The following is a 19,716-nucleotide window of genomic DNA, read 5'->3' as shown; positions in this document are numbered from 1 at the left end:
CCTGCCACATGTAGGACAGAGCATTGCCCTTCATGAAGTTTAAGTACAGGAAAGATTCATGGTAGATGAGAAAATGAGGAAGATTTCTGGACATTAAGCCTTAAATTCTGTGATCCATCATCACTCAACAAATATTGCAAACTTACTATGTACCAATAACTAAAATCAGTAATGGAGATGTAATAATGAATAAGGCAGATAGGATACCTGCTCCCAAGAAGTTTTTGTTCTAGTGATAAAGATGTAAAGAGATAAATAAAATGACATCTAGAAATAAATGCTATTAATAACAAAGGAAGGTCTGGAAAGTGAACAGAAGTGTTTATTTTGAGGCAGGAGGTCAAAGAAGGGCTCTCCCAGGAGGTATCATTTGACTTGAGACCAGAAGGATATGGAAGACTCAGTTATATGAAAGTGAGAGAGTATACGAGCATGTGAATGTATGTGTGTGCATCTCAGACACACAGATATGAAGACAAAGGTCTGGAGATAGGAAATCATTTTTCCTGCTCACAGTAGACCCAGGCTATCTGATGCAGTGACTGGAGGGTAGGAGTCTAGGTGCTAGAAGGAAGCAGAGGTCTTTCCTGTAAAGCTCTGTAGGTCATGCTAAGGAGCTTCTTCAAAATATATTTTCTCTGCCTAATGTTGTGCTGGCATGAGTAACATGGAGAAGAAATGCATAATATACTTCGAATAGCAGCTGTGGGGCTTGCTGGAGCACATTATTTGTTATTATGTTATTTGAATTGTAGGATGCAGCTTGAATGGATACTGCTGTTTGCACAGCCTTATTTGCTTGGTCTATCATGGTCCTGGTTAATGCTGGCATCTGTACAATCTTCATGTGTTCTGTGCTTCCCGAGAGAAGCAGCCTCGTGGATTCAATAAAGCTAGCAATAAAGCCCATATTAATAATGTATGCAGAGCTATATATGTCTATTTATAAGGTGCAGAATTGCAGTCCAAATGCATCCCTCCTCTCCCCTCAGATGAATGTAAGTGGCCCAAACCATGTTAGATGAGCTTGCTCTCCCAACCTGACACCCCTTTTCACCACACTGAATATTAAGAGCTGATCTAAGTGCTGTGCCAGCCCTGGGACTATCACATACACATTGCCCCTCAAATCTGGGGCTATTATTTATGCAAGAAAAGGGAGATAAAGCATGCCTGGAAACATGCTATGATTCACAACTGAAAAGAGAAATAAGTAACCAGGAAATAAGGACATGGATATGCTTTCTTGGAAGACATTCTTTAATAAGAGTTTAGTAAGGCAGCAAAATGCAATAAAAGAAGACATCTAATGTGTGATGTAAACCTATTGTGTGTCATAAATATACTACTATATAATATATATAATATATATATCTGTGTGTATCTATATGTGTTCATATATATATTTATCTCACTATAATTCTTTTTCATATGACAACAGAAACATTTTGGGACACTAACTTAAAGGGGACAATCAATATTTATGGGAACCTACTGTGTGTCAGGGCGTACTGTAGTCATTGTTTTATTTTGTTGACTTTCCACACCAAGCCCATAATGCTGTCTCTCAGTCAAGCTCTAAATCAAGAACTGCTGGTGTGAGAAGCAACCCCACACATCTCAGTGGTTCATAATAAGAGACTTATCTCCTCAGCACACCACTTGCTCATCATGGGTCAAATGACTCTCTGCTTTATTCTTTTATTATTTGTTTTGGGGATGCCATCTTTCCCCCTCTTTCCAATTCAGTTTTCTACTTGATTTTCTCTTGTAAGTAACATCAGATCCACCCAAGCTGGAAACCTAGGAGCCATTACTGCTTTTTGTCTCTCTCTCAGTACTTACATCTTAGTCACCGTGTCCCAGAATATTTCCTGGATCACTGCTTCCTCACCTTGTCCCACCTGAATAATCACTAAAGCTTTCAGACAGATTTCTCTGACTCTTGCCAGAATGATAAACTTTCCAGTGTGGAACTCTAGCTATGCTTCTCCCAGACTAAAGTCCTTAAATCATTTATTCTCCCTCCCATTCAATTATTCCACCTGGAAATTTTTATGGAAGATCTATCATGTGCAACCACTCAGTGGGCTTTGGGATTGTGGTAACTTCAAAGTGACATCCTTACTATTTTTATAGAAGGTATAATCTGGATGGGAAGATCAATCAAAGCGTAGTCGATCAAAAGTGTAAAATGACAATTGTGATAAATTCTATTAGAAAAATATAATGTAGGCAGTTAGTCAAGAAAAAGGTATAAAAGTTATCCAGATAGAAAAGAAAGGAGTCAAACTACTTTTAAGTGCAGGTGACATGGTCTTGTATAAAGAAAATATTAAGGAATTCACCCCCTCAAACCACTCATCAAACTATTAGAGGTAAGAACTTCAGCAAGTTTATTGGATACAAAGTCGTACCAATCAGTTGTATGTCCACGTACTAACAATGAACAAGTTGAAAATGAAACTAAGAAAATAATTTCATTTGCAACACTGTCAAAAAGAATAAAATACTTAGAAATAAATGAATGAAAGAAGCACAAGACTTCACAGCAAAAACTACAAATTATTGTTGGAAAGAAATGAAAGATGATTTAAACAGAAGGATATCCCATATTCATGGATTGGAAGATTTAATAGTGTTTAAACAGCAATGGTCTATAAACTGATCTCCATAATCGTTACAATTCTTACCAAAATTCTAGGTACTTTGCCTTTTTAAAGAAATTGGCAAGCTGAATCTAAAATTCATATGTAAATACGAGGGACCTATGTCAGCCAAAACCATCTTGATGATGAAGAATAAAGTTGGCCATCTCACACTTCCCATTTACTATAACACTATATAGTAATCAAGATCATGTAGTATTAGCATTAAGATAGATATATAGGCCAGTGGAATATATTAGAAATCCCCCAAATAAACCATCACATGTATGGTCAACTGATTTTTGATAATATGCCAGTGATCAATGAGGTAAGCATCATCTGATATCCACATGCAAAATAATGAAATTGAATCCTTACTTCACATTGTATAAAAGATTAACTCAATGCGTATCAAAGATCTAAAACCATAATACTTTTAGAAGAAACACAGGTATAAATAATTGTAATTTTAGATTAACCAATGATTTCTGAGATAAGACACTTAAAATGAAGCAAAGAAAGAAAAAAATAGATATGTTGGACTTCATCACAGTTAAAAACACCATCCAGAAAGTAAAAAGGTGACCCATCAAATGGGAGAAAACATTGCAAAGCATATATCTGATAAAAGCCTGGCGTCCAGAAAACATAAATAATGTTGTAATTCAACACTAAAAAAGACAAATACCCAGTTAAAAATGGGAAAAAAACTTGAATAGACATGTCTCTAAAAAACATGTACAAGTCACCAATAAGCACATGATAAAATAAATGTTCAATGTCATTAGTCATTAGGGAAACACAGGTCAAAATCACAATGAGATATCATTTCATGCCTAGTAGGGTGGCTAATATCAAAAAGAACAAGTTTTGGCAAAGATGTGGGAAAACTCAACCTATTGCTAGTAGGAATGTAAAATGGTACAGCTGCTTTTCAAAACAATATGGCAGTTTTCCTAAAAATTAGACATAGGATTATCACGTGACTAGTGATTTCACTTCCAAGTATTTATGCCCGAGAGAATTGAAAACTTATATTTGTATCTTCACAAAAACTTCAACATGAATATACACAATAGCAAATTCAAGGTAGCAAAAGATGGAAGCAACTCAGGCACCTAACAACAGATAAATAAATACCTTGGGATGTATAGAGGAAGTGAAATATTAATCATCTATAAAAGAATGAAACTCTCATACTTGCCATGATCTACTTGCCCAGTAAAGGAACTCAAATAAAGGTAGATATGCTCAATTCCTCTTTAATGCAATGTCCAAGAAAAGGCAAATACAAAAAGGCTGAAAGTAGATGACTTGTTGCAAGGGGCCGGAACTAGAGAGGAATGAGGGCTGACTTCAAATTGGCATGGAGTTTCTTTTGGGGACATTAAAGTATTGTGAAATTAGACAGTGGTGATGATTGCATAACCTTTTGACTAGGTTAAAAATGCACTTTAAAAGGGCACATTTTGTGGCATGTGAGCTATATTTGAATAGAAAAGGAAAATAGGGTAGAATGCTGACCTGGCACCTCTGGAGCTATTTTCAAAGCATCTAGATTTCAGCTCTGGTGCTGGCTATGAGACTTTGTGCTCAGTGCCAGATGAGTAAGCATGTCAGTGTCCTAGTCTCCATAAGAGGTAAGAAAACAATAAGTCTCGGGATATCTGGCAGGATTGTGTGAGTTCATTTATGTGAGAAACCTAGAATGTTAAGCATGATGAGAGCTCAATAAATTGCTACCCCTAGCTCAGAAGAGTTATAGACTAGTAGGGAGACAGCTGACACAGACAGAAAATGAAGATTCAGCATAGCAACTACTTAGATGTGGAGAAGCACCAGGTACTTCTGGAACAGCTGGGTTGCCTGACCCAGCCCAGGGCAGCAGGGAAATTTTCCTGAAAGAGGAGCTACCTTAAGGACAAGAGAGAGTCAAGTTGGCAATGGAGAGACATGTAATTCAGACGGAAGGAGCCCCATGAGCAAAACATCCCACTTGAGGGAAGGAATCCCAGGCCTTGAGAAGATAGCGTAAGACTCTAGGAGACAGGAGTGGGTTGGAGCTTAGGCAGTAGGCAGGGGCTCAACCACAGAGAGCCTCCTGCAGTTTAGTTTTAAAAAGTTGAGCTTTATCTGGGAGATATTGGGGGAATAATTCAGTAATTTTAAGTGGAAGGAATGAAATAATTAGATTTGCACTTTATAATGCTCCTTCTGGGTATACAATGGTGAATAACTTAGGGACAAGAAGAAAGAAAGAAAAAAAGGAGTACTACTCAGCCATAAAAAATGAGAAATTAGAGACATTTATAGCTAAGTGGATGCACATTGAGGCAATACTCTTAAGTGAAATAAATAGGACACACATGTGTAAATACCAAATAGTTTCTCTGGTGTGAGAAATTGAAAGTGTAAATAAGGACTAAATGTATAATAGGTCATGTGAAATAAGAAGAAAAGGGGCAAAGGGGAAGGAAGTGGGAGGGCTAGGGGAAAGGATAGAAGGGAATGGGATTAATATGAGAAAATGGAAAAATAGGAACAAAATCTTTGTAAATAGGGAGGAATGGAGGGGTTGAAGGGAGGGCTGGGCAAGGGTGAAAAATAAGAACCAAGAGAGACTATGTAAAGGTGCAAATTTCCAAAGATGAATGTTATTATATTGTATACCTAAAATGTACCAATGATTAGAATGAATAATTGATAATGTAAAATAGGAAGAAAAGGTCCAAAGGGGTAGGGGTAGTGGGAGGGGCAGGGGAAAGGAAAGAAGGGAAAGGAAAAATGATGAGAAATGGAAAAAATGGAAATAAAGTCTTTGTAAATAGGGAAGGGTGGAGGGCATGAAGGGAGGGCTAGGAATGGGGAAAAAATAAGAACCAAGATGCATTATGTAAAGGTACAATTCCCAATGAGAAATGTAATTGTGTTGTATACCTACAATGTACCAATAAAAGAATTTAATACAAAAAAAAGAAAGAGAGAGAGAGGAAAGGGAAAAAGAGAGAAATAAAGGCAGAAAGAAAGAAAAAGAGAGTCAGAGAGGGATGGGGAAAAGGAGAGGGAAAGAGAGGAAGGAAGAGGAATAAAGGAAGGAAGGAAAAAAAAAAAAGATATAGAAAGCCCGGATGAGAAGCTAGCTGTATTTTCATGTTGTAAAGAGGCAGAGTTAAAAAAAAAAGACAGACCATGTGGTGACCAAGGATGGGTGCCCAGAAGTGAGTGAGAAGGACCTGGAGTGACCACAGTGGCCCCTGGACCCCTGGTCTGGCTCAGACAGAAGTGGTAATACCTGCAGAGGGGGAGCTCCCAGCGGGAGGGCACATGAGAAACTGGAAGAAAATGGATTTCAACTTGGGTGGGTTGAGAACGAGGGGTCTGTGAGCCCGAGGGAGCTGGTACCAAGCCTACATGGCCAGAGTGACCCATTTCGTTCCTAAATTCACCTTTAAAATGGTAGTAATCTCTAATACTGGACATTACTGTCACAGGCAACTCTGTGTGAGCTTAGACAAGCTACTTGTTTCTCTAACTTCAGTTATCACTAGTAAAGCTGGGTAAATGGCGAGTCCTCCCCATGTTGCTTATAGGGAGTGCCATGGAGGATGAAATAAAATCCACGCATAAAACTAATTTATGTGTTGTAAGGTGTATACACAGAAGGTGCTATCAATATGAGAAATAATAATATAAATAATAGTTCTATGAATAATGAGGGGTTTTTGAACTAGTTTTCTTAAAGAATACAAATGCCTGGATTAATCATAATGATGTTAATTAGTCCCTGGCATCTACTTGACACTTCACGGTTTGACATTCCACTTTCACATTTATTATCTGGGCACATACTTCCTCGTGTAGTGAACTGGGCTGAAAAATTCACTTTACCATGAGGAAAAAGAGTCATAGGGAACTCCTGAAAGTCACACAGTGAGCTGGCACCAGAGACAACTGTACTCCCGACCCAGGATCCTTCCCTCTGTACCAAGTGGTCTGTTCAAACGTCATTTGAGGACCTGTTTCTCTAGATGCTGTATAACAGATGCTAATGTTTATGGAAATTGCAGAGACTGCTGTTGCCTCCCCAACATCCATTGTCCTCTTGTTACTTAGTAGCAAAACTCTGAGGAAATGTGTAGCAAAGGGCTTAGCAGCCACACTATATGACCAGCTTTCTTTGTAGCAAGGCATGGCTATGGGACTTTGCTGTCTTGAGTTGCATATGAATCAAATAAATGAGAATGTATGGGATTTATGAGAGAATTTCTTAGAAGGAGATGACTTGGCAGAGAAGTGGGTTCTTTTTGTTCTTCCCTCTGAGTGCTGCCTGGAAAAGGCGATGATGGGTGGAGTTCCAGCAGCCATTTTTGACTATGAAGTGATCAAGATGAAAAGTCAGCATCCCCAAGCCATTCTAGCAGTCCTAAACTGGCTACCTCTTAACTATTTCTAACATTAGGGAACAATAAAAGTCTATCTCATTTAAGCCCCCATCTTCTTGGCTTATCTGTCACATGCAGCCAAGCATAATCATAATTAACCAAAGAATATAACTTAGCTTCTCTTTCTGTGGATCTATGGGAGAGACATATTCAGGTCTCCACTTCTTTGGTTATTAAAGATGATTTCATAGGATGGCAAATCTGGAAGGCAGGTATCTTCTTGATCTGTGGTCTTTGCTTCCAGTGTCCTTAGACCGGGGAATCAGTGTGTCTGTTTCCTCTATGGCATACCTGTGGCCTGATGAGTAAGTAGGGTTTCTTTCTTATCTTGCTAATCTAATGCCAGACCAGCAGACTGTCTGCTGCATCTAAATGCAGTTGATTAACGTCATGGCAAATGCGTGGTTGGAACCCCCGGCCAGGCAAGTCAATTGGAACAAATTGTTGCACTGGAGCAAACTGGAGATCTAATGAGCAATCAGGAAATTTGGGGACAGCTGAGGGTGCTCCTGGGCTTGGATTTCCAGAGGTAGTTTAATGTCAATGTTGGTGGGTTCCACTTCGACAGCCTCCCACCCTCAACTTCAACTCCACTCCCACTGACATTTTCCTTCCTTTCAAATTGGCGGCGGGAGCCAGGGAAAACTTAAATTTAACCTCTGGAGAATATACCACATGACATTTGTGGGCCTTACATGTTCGGTTTAAGACTTTGAAAGCTAATTTAGCCATGCGATTCCTCCGTAAGTGACGAGGGTTGATATACCTGAACTTCTGTCATTGTTAGCCACTGTGGTATCAGTCTGTCTCTCAAGACTTCATTCTTTAATAACTGCTATCGTGAGCCCCAGAGGATAGCACTAATGAGTATTTGAAAATGCCAGGTTCTTGGCACTGTGCACTGATTAAAAAAAAAAAAGCTAAATAACACCCATCAGTGTAATGGTCACTCAGTGAGGGGCATGGGGATGTATTATGCATGACTTGCCTTGTCATTTCCATCTCTTCCCTGAATTCCCACACTCTAAGCACAAGCAATTAAGCAGCTCGTGGACCAAATCTTAATTAATTTGAGGCTCGATGACCAAGGCTCTGAAATAAAATGCCATATGAGCAATACATAGAAAAGATTGCTAAGCCATAAAGGGGACAATAATACAAGGATTAGCTTTGAAGAGATCAATGATGGCTGCTTAATGACAAATTTCTCTTCTTAGTCTGGATTTCCTAGCACATAACATTACTGTTCTATTTGAAATTTAGTTGTGGTTTCCCAGAATCCACCATAATACATAAGACTAAACAAATCTATTAGGGAGCAACTTCTTGGGAGGGAAGGACTTTCTTATTTGTCTTTGCGTTTTCGACATCTAGGACGTAGTAGGTATTCCTGAAGTAATGGTTAAACTAAATTCAATGTAATCAACTTTCCAAGTTCATTTTAAAAATCATTTTATTGTATGTATTTAAGGTATAAAACATGAAATTTTGATATACAAATAGATAGTGAAATAGTTACTATATCCAAGCAAGTGAACATATCCATCATCTCACATAGTTACTTATGCATATGTTAAGAGCGCCTAAATCTACTCTTTTAGCAAAAATGCTAAGCACAATACAATGCAATTAAGAATAGTTCTCATGTTGTCCTTCAGTCTCTGGACTTGTACATCCTACATATTTACTACTCTGTATCCTCTGACCTACATTTTTCATATCCTCTCCTCCTCAACCCCCAAATCCATCACTTTGTGTATTTGACTTTTTAAAAGATTCCACATGTAAGTGAAATCATTTAGTATTTTACCGTATCAATCAGATTATGTGTTGATGGAGCCAAATATCTGACACCCACAACTAAAAGGATGAAATTGTTTATTTGGCTCAAAGTTTCAGAGGATCCAGTCCATGGCCAACTGTCTTTAAGGCAGGAATATCATGGCAGAAGGGTGTGGTGGAGCAAAAATGCTTAGTTCATCACAACCAGGAAACAGAGCAGAGAAACAACGTCAGAGAGGAAAGAGAGCCCAGTATAGTACCCAAGGTCATACTTCCAAGACTCACCCAGGCACACCCAGAATTACACTTTACTAATATCCTAGGCAACTGCCAAGCCAATGAAGTTGACAATTAAGCTTAGCTGTTACATTTACTTTATGTATGTCATTTAGTTTAATATCCATAGATTCATCTATGTTATGGCAAATTGTAGGCTCTCTTTTTTTTCAGAATTAAATGATATTCATATGTATATACATATATATGTATCACAGTTTCTTTTGCATTCATTTACCGAAGATGTTTTGGTTGAGTCTACATCTCGGCTATTGTGAACAGTGCTGCAGTGAACATGGAAATGCAATTGTCTTTAGAAGGAAGTAGTTTCATTTCCTTTGTGCAGATTTCTAGAAAAGGAGGGCTGGCCAAGTCTTTATACTCTTGACAGTCACACCAATGAGCCACATTGCCTGGGGAATACTGACTTTGGCTTTCAGCTTATACAATGTATGATCTAACTGATTCCTCTGCAACTAGAGGCAACCTATTAGTTTGGGGATTGCCACACCTAGAAAAGGCTGTATTTTTTGAATCCTTAGAAGGTTCTAAATTTGATTTTCTCTTCAAAAATTGCCTAAAAAGTCACATTGACATTACTCTTTCCTCCATAGCATTTAAAGTCTTTAAAGTGATAAAGTAATCTTAAGCACAAATAGTAGGATTCCCATCTGGCATGCATGTGACTACAGACAGCTATTTGGCTGTGAACATTATCAAAGTGTGTCCGTCCACTTAAACTTTTGCTGAACATATTGATTTTTATTTTTCAAACTTGCCCATTGTCAATATTAGCTCATGTTAGAAATTAACCGGAGGAAACCCAGAGAGCAAGTCTACCCCGATCATTTACAGGTTGCAGGGCAAACTATTCAAGTTACATATTATACATTTTGTTACTGAAGAGCGGTGCCTCCTCTCCTGTTTTCATTTGTTTCTGTTATAAACATGGTTGTTTCATGCTGACTGAAGACCTTGGAATCTAACCAAGACTGCCTTTCCCTGTTTGAAAGATGTAAGTCTTCATAGTTACATAAAGAACAGTTGCAAGGAAAAAGGTAAAAAAAAAACCCCTCAAATCTCTCAATACAGCAGCATCAGAAATGATGAGTAATAATTTGCTTTCAGAGTATAGAGTAAGTCCTCTGATCCAGTTATGGAGAGCAGAAAAGCAGGGTTAATCAGACAAAACATCCTCATTTCAGGGACATGGCTATTCATGGGGAAGGGAACCTTGATATTGGCTTTGACATTTCAAAGAGCTCCACTTCATAAAGGAAACAGGGTAGGTTCCCTAGAAGTTGCAACAGGGGTGCAGTCAAGGTCGAAGAGAAGAAATGCCAGGAAAGAACATCCCTGATTTTTAACTGCTGCTCCAAGGAAACTGCCCGCTGAACTGCTAGATCACCTGATGTGAATTCAAGCTGATGGACTAACTGTGCAACTATAGGCAGTTTGCAAAGCAGCAGTCACTAAAAAGTGGCCACTTTAAGTGTAGAGATTTCTCGAGTTCACACCTCACCCTCTGTGTTTCTTCTTGTTGGGTAAGAGATTTCTGGAACCCACGATCATAATGAACACATAAACCTTCTGCAGGAACAATACTGTGCTTCTGAAAATTTCAAATGCAGTAGATATCTTCCTTTTTTTCCTCTCACTTTTTTAGCAATAACACCAGTTGGCACAGCTTTATTTTGAGCTCAATCCATCAACAATTCAAGAGAATTAATAATGTATTTATATCACAGGCTAGTAGTAGCATAAAATTATCTATAAATGTTTAATAAATATTCTGTAATGCTTTTGGAACACATGTTATAAATGATAAATAAATAACAATGGATTCCTTATGAAATATTTATCCCCAGCATGGTTATTGTTATGTGATAACTTCTTGGGAAGCCATTACTAACAAAGTGAATTGAGTTATCAAAGTTATAGATGTGTTTAGCTCACCATTCATAATGAAACGTGCAACACTTAAAAGGAAGTAAAGATGCTGGAAAAAGTGGTTGACAAATTGTAACTGTTGGAGTCACCAGTCACACTTACTAGTTTACAGACATAAAAGATTGGCAATCATTTAATAAACTATGCCTCATGAAATATGGGGCCCCAGTATCTTACAACTATGATAGGCTCAACATGGAGTTTTTCCAAATTTCCCCACAGGCGCAACACAGCTTGGAGCAAAAAGACACTGTTTAGATGGGAATAATACACATTTAAAGATGAGGATCTAGGATTAGTTCCATCTTTTAGGTATCACTTTTTGAAAGTCATCAAGATTATTTTTTTATTACTTTTTAATTGCGTCATCATTTACATACAGTAAAATTAGTCTGTGATAGATGGTACTGTGTGCTATCCAAAATGCCCACAGTTAGGTAAGCATTAGAGGAACCAAGAAGCCACCCAATTTTTCCCATTCCTCTCAGATTCCACCCATTCCCCCTCCCTATGTTGGAAGCCATAGCCTTCCAGGATGTGATTATAAATGAAATCATGCACTGACAGCTGTTTGGGTCTGAGTTCTTTTCTTCAGCAGAATGCACTTGGAGTGTATCCAGGACATTGCAGCATACAAGAATGTGTCAACATTCATTCTTTTTATTGCTAAGTAGCAATCCACTGTAGGGATTTTCTATAGTTTACTTACTTGTTCACCAGTTGTAGGACATTTGCATTGTTTTCAGGTTTTTTGCAATGATGAATAAAACTGCCATTAACATTTGGATATAGGTTTTTCTGTGAATCTAAGTTTTTATTTCTCTAAGATAGATACCTAAGAATGGGGCTGCTAGGCCATATGGTAAGTATGTGTTCAATTTTATAAGAAAATGCCAAACTGATTTCCAAAGTGGTAGCACCATTTTGATTTTCATCAGGAGTTTCATCCACATCATCATTAGCATATAAAATTTTTGTTTGATTTTTAATTAGCAAAAAGGTTTTGGTTATGCCAATCAGTGCAAACATTTTTGGGTAGCCACAACAAATGGAAAAGACCATTTTGTTATGTGATAGAGACAAAAGTTATCTTTGAATTTTAATCTTTGCCAATTTGGGGTAGAAAATTTCAGTTTCGACAAAGTATGGGGTAAATCTCAGGGATGGAATGCAGTTGTCAGTCATGCATGATGCTTATCAATAAAGGAAGAAAAAGTTAAAATTATGCTTTAAAATGTATAAAATATTCCTATTAAATTATTGATGAAAATACACCAACTATTCTTAAAGCTGGCATCTTAGCAGATGATTTTCTTCTCTCTCTTTTCTCTGCTAACAATGAGCTAGGTTTTCTGTAGTAAGTATTAATTTCCTCATTATGCTGATAGGAAACAAAGCTTTGTGAAGTTTTGAATAGAGAGAACATTTAGTGGCTACTTACCACATGCTGATATTTTAATTTCATCTATCCTTTTTTTATAGCAAATTTAACAGGAAGGCCCTTCCATTAGCCATTTTACAGAAGTGAAAATTAATCTCAGAGAGTTAGAATAACTTTCTCAAATTTGACCAGTTAGTGGGTAGGGAAACACATATTCAAATCTAGGTTTACCTGACTATAAAGCCTATGCATTTTCCCAGTGCAGTATGCTACCACAAGTATCTTAAAACTCTAAACTGACCTTTGTGCATATAGTCCAGTGATTTTTGAAAAGAGTAAAAAGATTATTCATTCAATAAGTAGCATTGTAAATTTGCATTATCCACCTGCAAAAGAATAAAGTCCAACTCACCTTGCACCACATATAGCAATGGGTTAAAAATGGATTAAAGATCTAAATATAAGAGGTAAAACTGTAAGACTTTTCAAAGAAAATAGGGGAGAAGCTTCATGACATTGACTTCAGAATAATTTTTCAGATCCAACACTAAAGAAAAAATATGGATAAATGGGACTTTTTCAAAATTAAACTGTTGTATTTCAAAGAACACTATCACCAGCAAAAAGACAACTTGGGAAGAAGTAAACATGCAAATCATTTATCTGATTAAGGATTACTATGGAGAATATATAAAGAATTCCTTTAATTCAACAGTAACCAAAGGCAACTCAATTTGAAAATGGAGAAAAGATTTGAATATTCATTCCTCCTCCCCAAAATATACAACTGGCCAAAAAGCACATTCATAGATATTTAATATCACTAATCATTAGGACAATCCAAGTCAAAACCACTATGAAATACCTCTTCATGCTCTTCAGGATGGCTACAAAAAACAAGCAGACAAACAAGCAAAAACAAAGACAAGAAAAAAGCAGAAAGCAAGTGTTGAGGAGAAAGTAGAGGAATTGGAAGGATTGAGAACTGCTGAAGGAAATGAAAAGTAGTGCACACAATATAGAAAGTGGTATGACAGCTTCTAAAAAGTATTAAACACAATTATCATATGATTCAGTAATCCCACTTCTGAGTATACAGATAAAATAATTAAAAACTGAAATTTCAAGAGATGTCTATACACTAAATTCATAGGAGCACTGTTCACAGTATCTAAACTGTGGAAATAATCCAAATGTCCATTAACAGGTAAATGAATAAACAAAATGCACAACTACACACACATACACAAACAGACACGCACACACAGAGGAACAATATTTAGACTTACACAAGAATGAAATTTTGACACTGGACCTGTAGACATTACATTAAGTGAAATCAGCCAGACAGTAAAAGGACAAATATTGTATGATTCTACTCATATGAAGTGCCTAGAATAATCAAATTCATAGAGACAGAAAAAAATAGTGGTTTCTAGGATCATGTTAGAGGAGAGTGGAGAATTATGGTTTAATAGGTACAGAATTTCATTTTGGAATGATGAATAAAGTTGGGAGCTAGTGATGATGGTGGCACAACATTGCGAATGAACTTACTGCCACTAAAATGTCCACTTGTAGTGGGGTAAATGGCAAATTTTCAATTATGCACATTACCACGACTCTAAAATGAAGATTTTCATGTAATGTTCAAAAAGGGTCCATGAGGGGCCAGGGATTTAGCTCAGTGGTTTCGCCCCCTTCTGTGCAAGCACAAGGACCCAAGTTCAATTTCCGGTACCAAAAAAAAAAAAAAAGGGTCCATGAGGAAGGAACCACAATATAAATTCTGAGGTTGCGTAATAAAAAGTCTCTGAGAAGTCAGATGTCATAGCAGCAGAGTATAGATGACAGGGTCCATGAGACTCAGTGCTTACAAACAACTTTTTGCATCCTCACAATACTCCAAGGGAAAAAATTTCCCACTTTGAAAAATGCCAAGAGTTAAAAATTTCGTTCTTTTATTCTAATCAGCAGGCACTCTTTGGCTCCAATATTCACTAGTTCTTATGATTAAATGGGGACAGGTTGACAAAGATGGCACATTAATTAAGAATGAATTACCCTGGACCACTGCAGAGTTCCTCATGTAAGAGTCACATGAACAGTAAAAATCAAGTCTTCATTATTAAGGAGGAAAAGGAGAACTGAGAAGGAGACCCTCATTTTCTGCTAGATGTTATTGCTGTGCCAGTTTAACATCTCAGATCTTAAGCTCTCCTTGAGTTCAGTGAAGCTTCACAACTATTAAAACACTCAGGATTCAACTGAAACACCAGAAATAAAGTGGAAACTCATCTGCATAACAAAGGCGGGGAGAAAGCAGGCATTGCACCAGCCATCACCAGATCTTTGCTTTCGACAAGCACTGGAGTCTTAGAGCTGCACACAGTACAATAATAGGTTGCTTTCTTTGAAGGCAAGTGCCTGCTTTGGGCAGGGAGGATTAAAGTAATGCACATAAGGATGTAGATGTTCTAGAGCTGAGTGCGTGGGAATATGTGTGGGCAGGGGCACAGAGAGGAGCCTACCAGATGGCTTTTTAAGGTCTTAGAGAGTTCCTACATTTATCAGAGTGTAAGCAAGCTCCCTGCCTTTGGGCCCAAAAAGATACATTGCCCCACACTCCTCCCAGTCTGTGCAACTAAGTGCCAAGTGTTATTTAATATCGAGGTCAGGAACTTATTTTTTTTAATTAAGTTTATCAGTACATTTAAGGTATACAATATAATGACATTCATCACTGCAAATTTGCAGCTTACATAATCCATCTTGGTTCTTATTTTTTCCCCCTTCCCCTGCCCTCCCTTCAACCCCTCCACCCCTCCCTATCTACAAAGACTTTGTTTCCATTTTCTCATTTTCTCATATTAATTCCATTCCCTTCTTTCTTTTCCCTTACCCGGCCACTTCCTCTTCCCCTTTGCCCCTTTTCTTCCTATTTCACATTATCTATTATACCTTTTAGTCCTTATTTACACTTCCAGTTTCTCACACTAGAGAAACTACTTGGTATTCACACATGTGCGTCCTGCTTATTTTACTTAAGAGTATCCCCTCAATGTGCATCCATTTAGCTATAAATGTCTCTGGTCTCTCCTTTTTTATGGCTGAGTAATACTCCATTTAAAAAAAACCCACACTTTCTTTATCCAGTCTCCAGTTTGTGGGCAATTGGCTGTTTCCAAGTTTTAGCTATCACGAATTGTGCTGCTGTAAACCTGGGTGCACATATATCACTGTGGTATGATTCTTTTAATTCTTTGGGGGAGATCCCCAGCAGTGGAATAGCAGGGTCAAATGGGACTTCTAGTCCTAGTTCTTTGAGGTATCTCTATACTGATTTCCACAGTGGTTGCACCAGTCTACACTCCCACCAGCAGTGGAGCAGGGTTCCTTTTTCCCCACAGGCCCACCAGCATTTGTTATTGGTTGATTTCATGATAGCAGCCTTTCTTTCTGGAGTGAGGTGGAATCTCAGTGTTGTTTTCATTTGCATCTCTCGAATGACCAGTGATGTTGAACATTTTTTCATGTATTTATTTGTTATTTCTACTTCCTTGTCTGAGAAATGTCTGTTCATTTCAGATGCCCATTTTTGGATTGGGCCTTTAAATTTGGGAGGTCTTTTTTTCTTAAGTTCTTTATAGATTCTAGATAGTAGACCTTTGTCTGAGGGACTATTTTTCCAGCACTGTTTATTAAAGAGGCTGTCTTTCCTCCAGTGAGGGTGTTTAGCTCCTTTGTGGAAGATGAGGTGGCTGAGTGTGCCTGGAGTTGTTTCTGCATCATCTAATCCATTCCACTGGTCCTCATGCCAGTACCATGCTCTTTTTATCACAGTAGCTTTATAGTATAGTCTCAAGTTGGGGATTGTGATACCCCCCTACCTTGTCTTTATTGCCTAGTATTGCTTTTGCTATTCTAGGTCTCTTCTTGTTCCAAATGAATTTTTGGATTGTTTTCTCAAGGTCTGTGAAGTATGCTGCTGGGATTTCAATTAGGATTGCATTGAATATATATAGCAGTTTTGGAAGTATGGCCATTTTCACTATGTTGATTCTTCCTTCCCAGGAGCAAGGGATGTCTTTCCATTTTCTGATATCCCCTTCAATCACTTTTTTCAGAGTGCTATAGTTTTCAGAGTAGAGGTCTTTGATTTCTTTCATTAGGTTGATTCCCAGGTATTTCAATTTTTTGGATGCTACTGTGAAAGGAATTGATTGCTCAATTTCTCTCTCAGTGAGTCTGTTTTTTGTGTACAGAAAAGCCATTGATTTTTGTGTGTTGACCTTGTATCCAAAATTTGGTTATTAAGTCTAGAAGACTTTTGGTAGAGTTCTTAGGGTCTTCTATATAGAGTATCATGTCATCTGCAAATAATGTCAATTTGACTTCTTCACTTCCTATCTTCATTTCTTTTATTTCTTTCTCTTGTCTAATTGCCATGGCTAATGTTTCCAAAACTATATTGAACAAGAGTGGTGATAGTGGACATCTCCCTTTCAATTTCATTGAAGAGTTTAAACAGTAGTGGCAGTAGTTCCTCTCTAAATGTTTTGTAGAATTCAACAGTGAAGCCATCAGGGCCTGGGCTTTTCTTAGTTGATGTTTTTTATTACATTTTCAATTTCATTGGTTGATATTGGGTTGTTTAGAATTTTTAGGTCTTCTTCGTTCAACTTTGGTAATTCATACTTATCTCGAAATCTGTCCATTTCTTCTGTGTTTTCCATCTTATTTGTGTATACATTCTTGAAGTAGGTATTGATGATCCTCTGGATTTCTGCTGGGTCTGTTGTAATTTCACCCTTTTCATTCCTAATTGCATGGATTTGGGCCTTTTCTTTCCTTTTTCTGATAAGGTTGGCTAAGGGTTTGTCAATTTTATTTATTTTTTCAAAGATCCAACTCTTGGCTTCATTGATTTTTTTATATCATTCCCTTAGTCTCCATTGCATTGGTTTCTGCTCTGATCTTTATAATTTCCTCCCTTCCATGAGGTCTGAGTTTGTCCTGGTCTTCTTTTTCTAGAAGCTTGAAACAGCTTAGTTTGTTTAACTGGGCTCACTCTGTTTTCCTAATATGAGTATTCACTGCTATGAATTTCCCTCATAAGACTGATTTCATTGTGTCCTGTAAATTCAGATATGTTGCACTGGCATTGTCATTTAATTGTAGGAACTGTTTGAATTCTTCTTTTATTTCCTCTGTGACCCATTGGTTATTCAGAAGTGTGTTGGGCAGTTTCCATGTGTTTATGATATTCTTGCAGTGTTTTTTGCTATTGATCTCCAATTTCATTGCACTATGTTCTGACAATATACAGGGGATAACTTCAGTTCCTTTGCACTTACTTAAACATGTTCTATCAGTGAGTATGTGGTCTATTTTAGAAAACAACCTGTGTGCAGCTGAAAAGAATGTGTATTCTGATTTTGTGGGGTGGAACACTCTGTAAACATCTGTTAAGTTCATTTGTTCAAGAGTTTGATTGAGCTCTAGTATTTCATTGTTTATTTTTTGCCTAGTTGATCTATCTATTTGTGAGAGTGAAGAGTTGGTTATTAAGTTCCCCCATTCCCATTGTATTAGTGCTTATATGTTTTTTCACGTCCATTAGTATTTGTTTTATATAGTTGGGTGCACTAATGGTTGGTGCATATATATTAATGATTGTTATCTCTTCCTCTTGGATTGTTCCCTTTACAAGGATGTAGTGTCCTTCTTTGTCCCTCTTAATCAGTGTTGGTTTGAAATCCACATGATCTGCAAAGAGAATAGCTACTCCTGCTTTTTTTCAGGTTCCTGTCACATGGAGTATTGTTTTCCACCCTTTACCTTTCAGTCTATGAGTTTCTTTTCAAATTAAGCATGTTTCTTATATCCCGCATATTGTTCAATCTTGCTTCTTGACCCATTCTGCAGTTTTATTTCTTTTGAGTGGTGAATTGAGACCATTAACATTGATGGCTATAACCGATACATACTGACTTCTCATTGTCATGACTTTTTCTTTTTGTTGGATTTTCCCCCTTTGCATTTAATTTCTTGTCATGCCTAATGGATTCATTCTGCTGGGCTTCCTGGTGTTGTGATCCTCATTGTCTTTTCCTAGGATACTGTTTAAAATGTTTTGGAGTGCTGGTTTGGTATTTGAGAAGTTCCTAAGGTGCTCTTTGTCATGAAAGTATCTTATTTCTCCATAAATTTTGAAAAATAGTTCTGTAGGGCACATCAGTCTGGGTTGGAGGCTGTTTTCCTTTAGGACTTGAAATAGGTCACTCCATGCTCTTCTTCCCTTGTGGGTTTGTGTTGAGAAGTCTGCTGTGATTCTGATGGGCTTTCCGTTCTATGTGATTTGTTTCTTTTCTTTAACTGCTTGTAGAATTTTGATCTTCTGTTGGGTTTCTGGAATCTTAACTATTATATGCCTACATGTAGATTTTTTTTTTGCATCATGGTAGTTGGAGTTCTATATGCCTCCTTTATCTCTATGTCAAGTTATTTCTCCCTGTTTGGGGATTTTTCTGCCATTACTTCTGTGAACTGTTGTCTTCTGTTTTTCTTTGCATTGTCTAGCAGCTGCTGGATTGATTTCTCATGGTCCCTTGCTATTTTTAAGAAATTTTTCTTTTCCTGCTCACTAATTGCAATACTATCTTCTATATCTGAAATTCTATCTTCACGTTGGGTTATTCTGCTATGTAAACTTTCAATGCAGTTTTTAATATCCTGGAAATCTGTTTGCATTTTTTATGGATTCCATCATACTCCTCAGCTCCTCTATTTTTTTTTTATTTGTGTCCACTCTAGATTTATTAATCATGTCTTGCACTATGGGCACAATCTCTGCTGTTATCTGAGAAATTATTTCTGCTTTCATTTTTTTCAGGTCCTCTTTCTTTGCCAGTTCAAGGAGTCCAGGTGGTTGTGTATCAGATTGTTCCATTTTGTTGCCTTTTGGGGTTCCCTTTGGTGATCTGGAAGTCTCGTTTTGGGACTTATTTACTTGTCTTCTCATTTCAACAGATGCAGCCTGCTGTGTTTGTTGAGGTGACGTTTTGCTCACCCAATGGTCTTGGATTCTCAGCAAGCCACTGAACAGCCTTTACTCTACTGCTCACCGGTACACCAATTCCTGGGTTCAGAGTGGTGGCCTTCTAGATCCGTGATCTGACCTGTTACCTGGATGGGGCCTGAGCACACTTGGGATGGTATCTAGGTGTGCCTCTTG

This window comes from Heterocephalus glaber, unplaced genomic scaffold, assembly GCF_053883595.1.
Source record: "Heterocephalus glaber isolate CG9 unplaced genomic scaffold, H.glaber_assembly_v1.0 deba00001781, whole genome shotgun sequence".
In the NCBI taxonomy this organism is placed as follows: domain Eukaryota; kingdom Metazoa; phylum Chordata; class Mammalia; order Rodentia; family Bathyergidae; genus Heterocephalus; species Heterocephalus glaber.
This window is presented reverse-complemented; position numbering follows the sequence as displayed.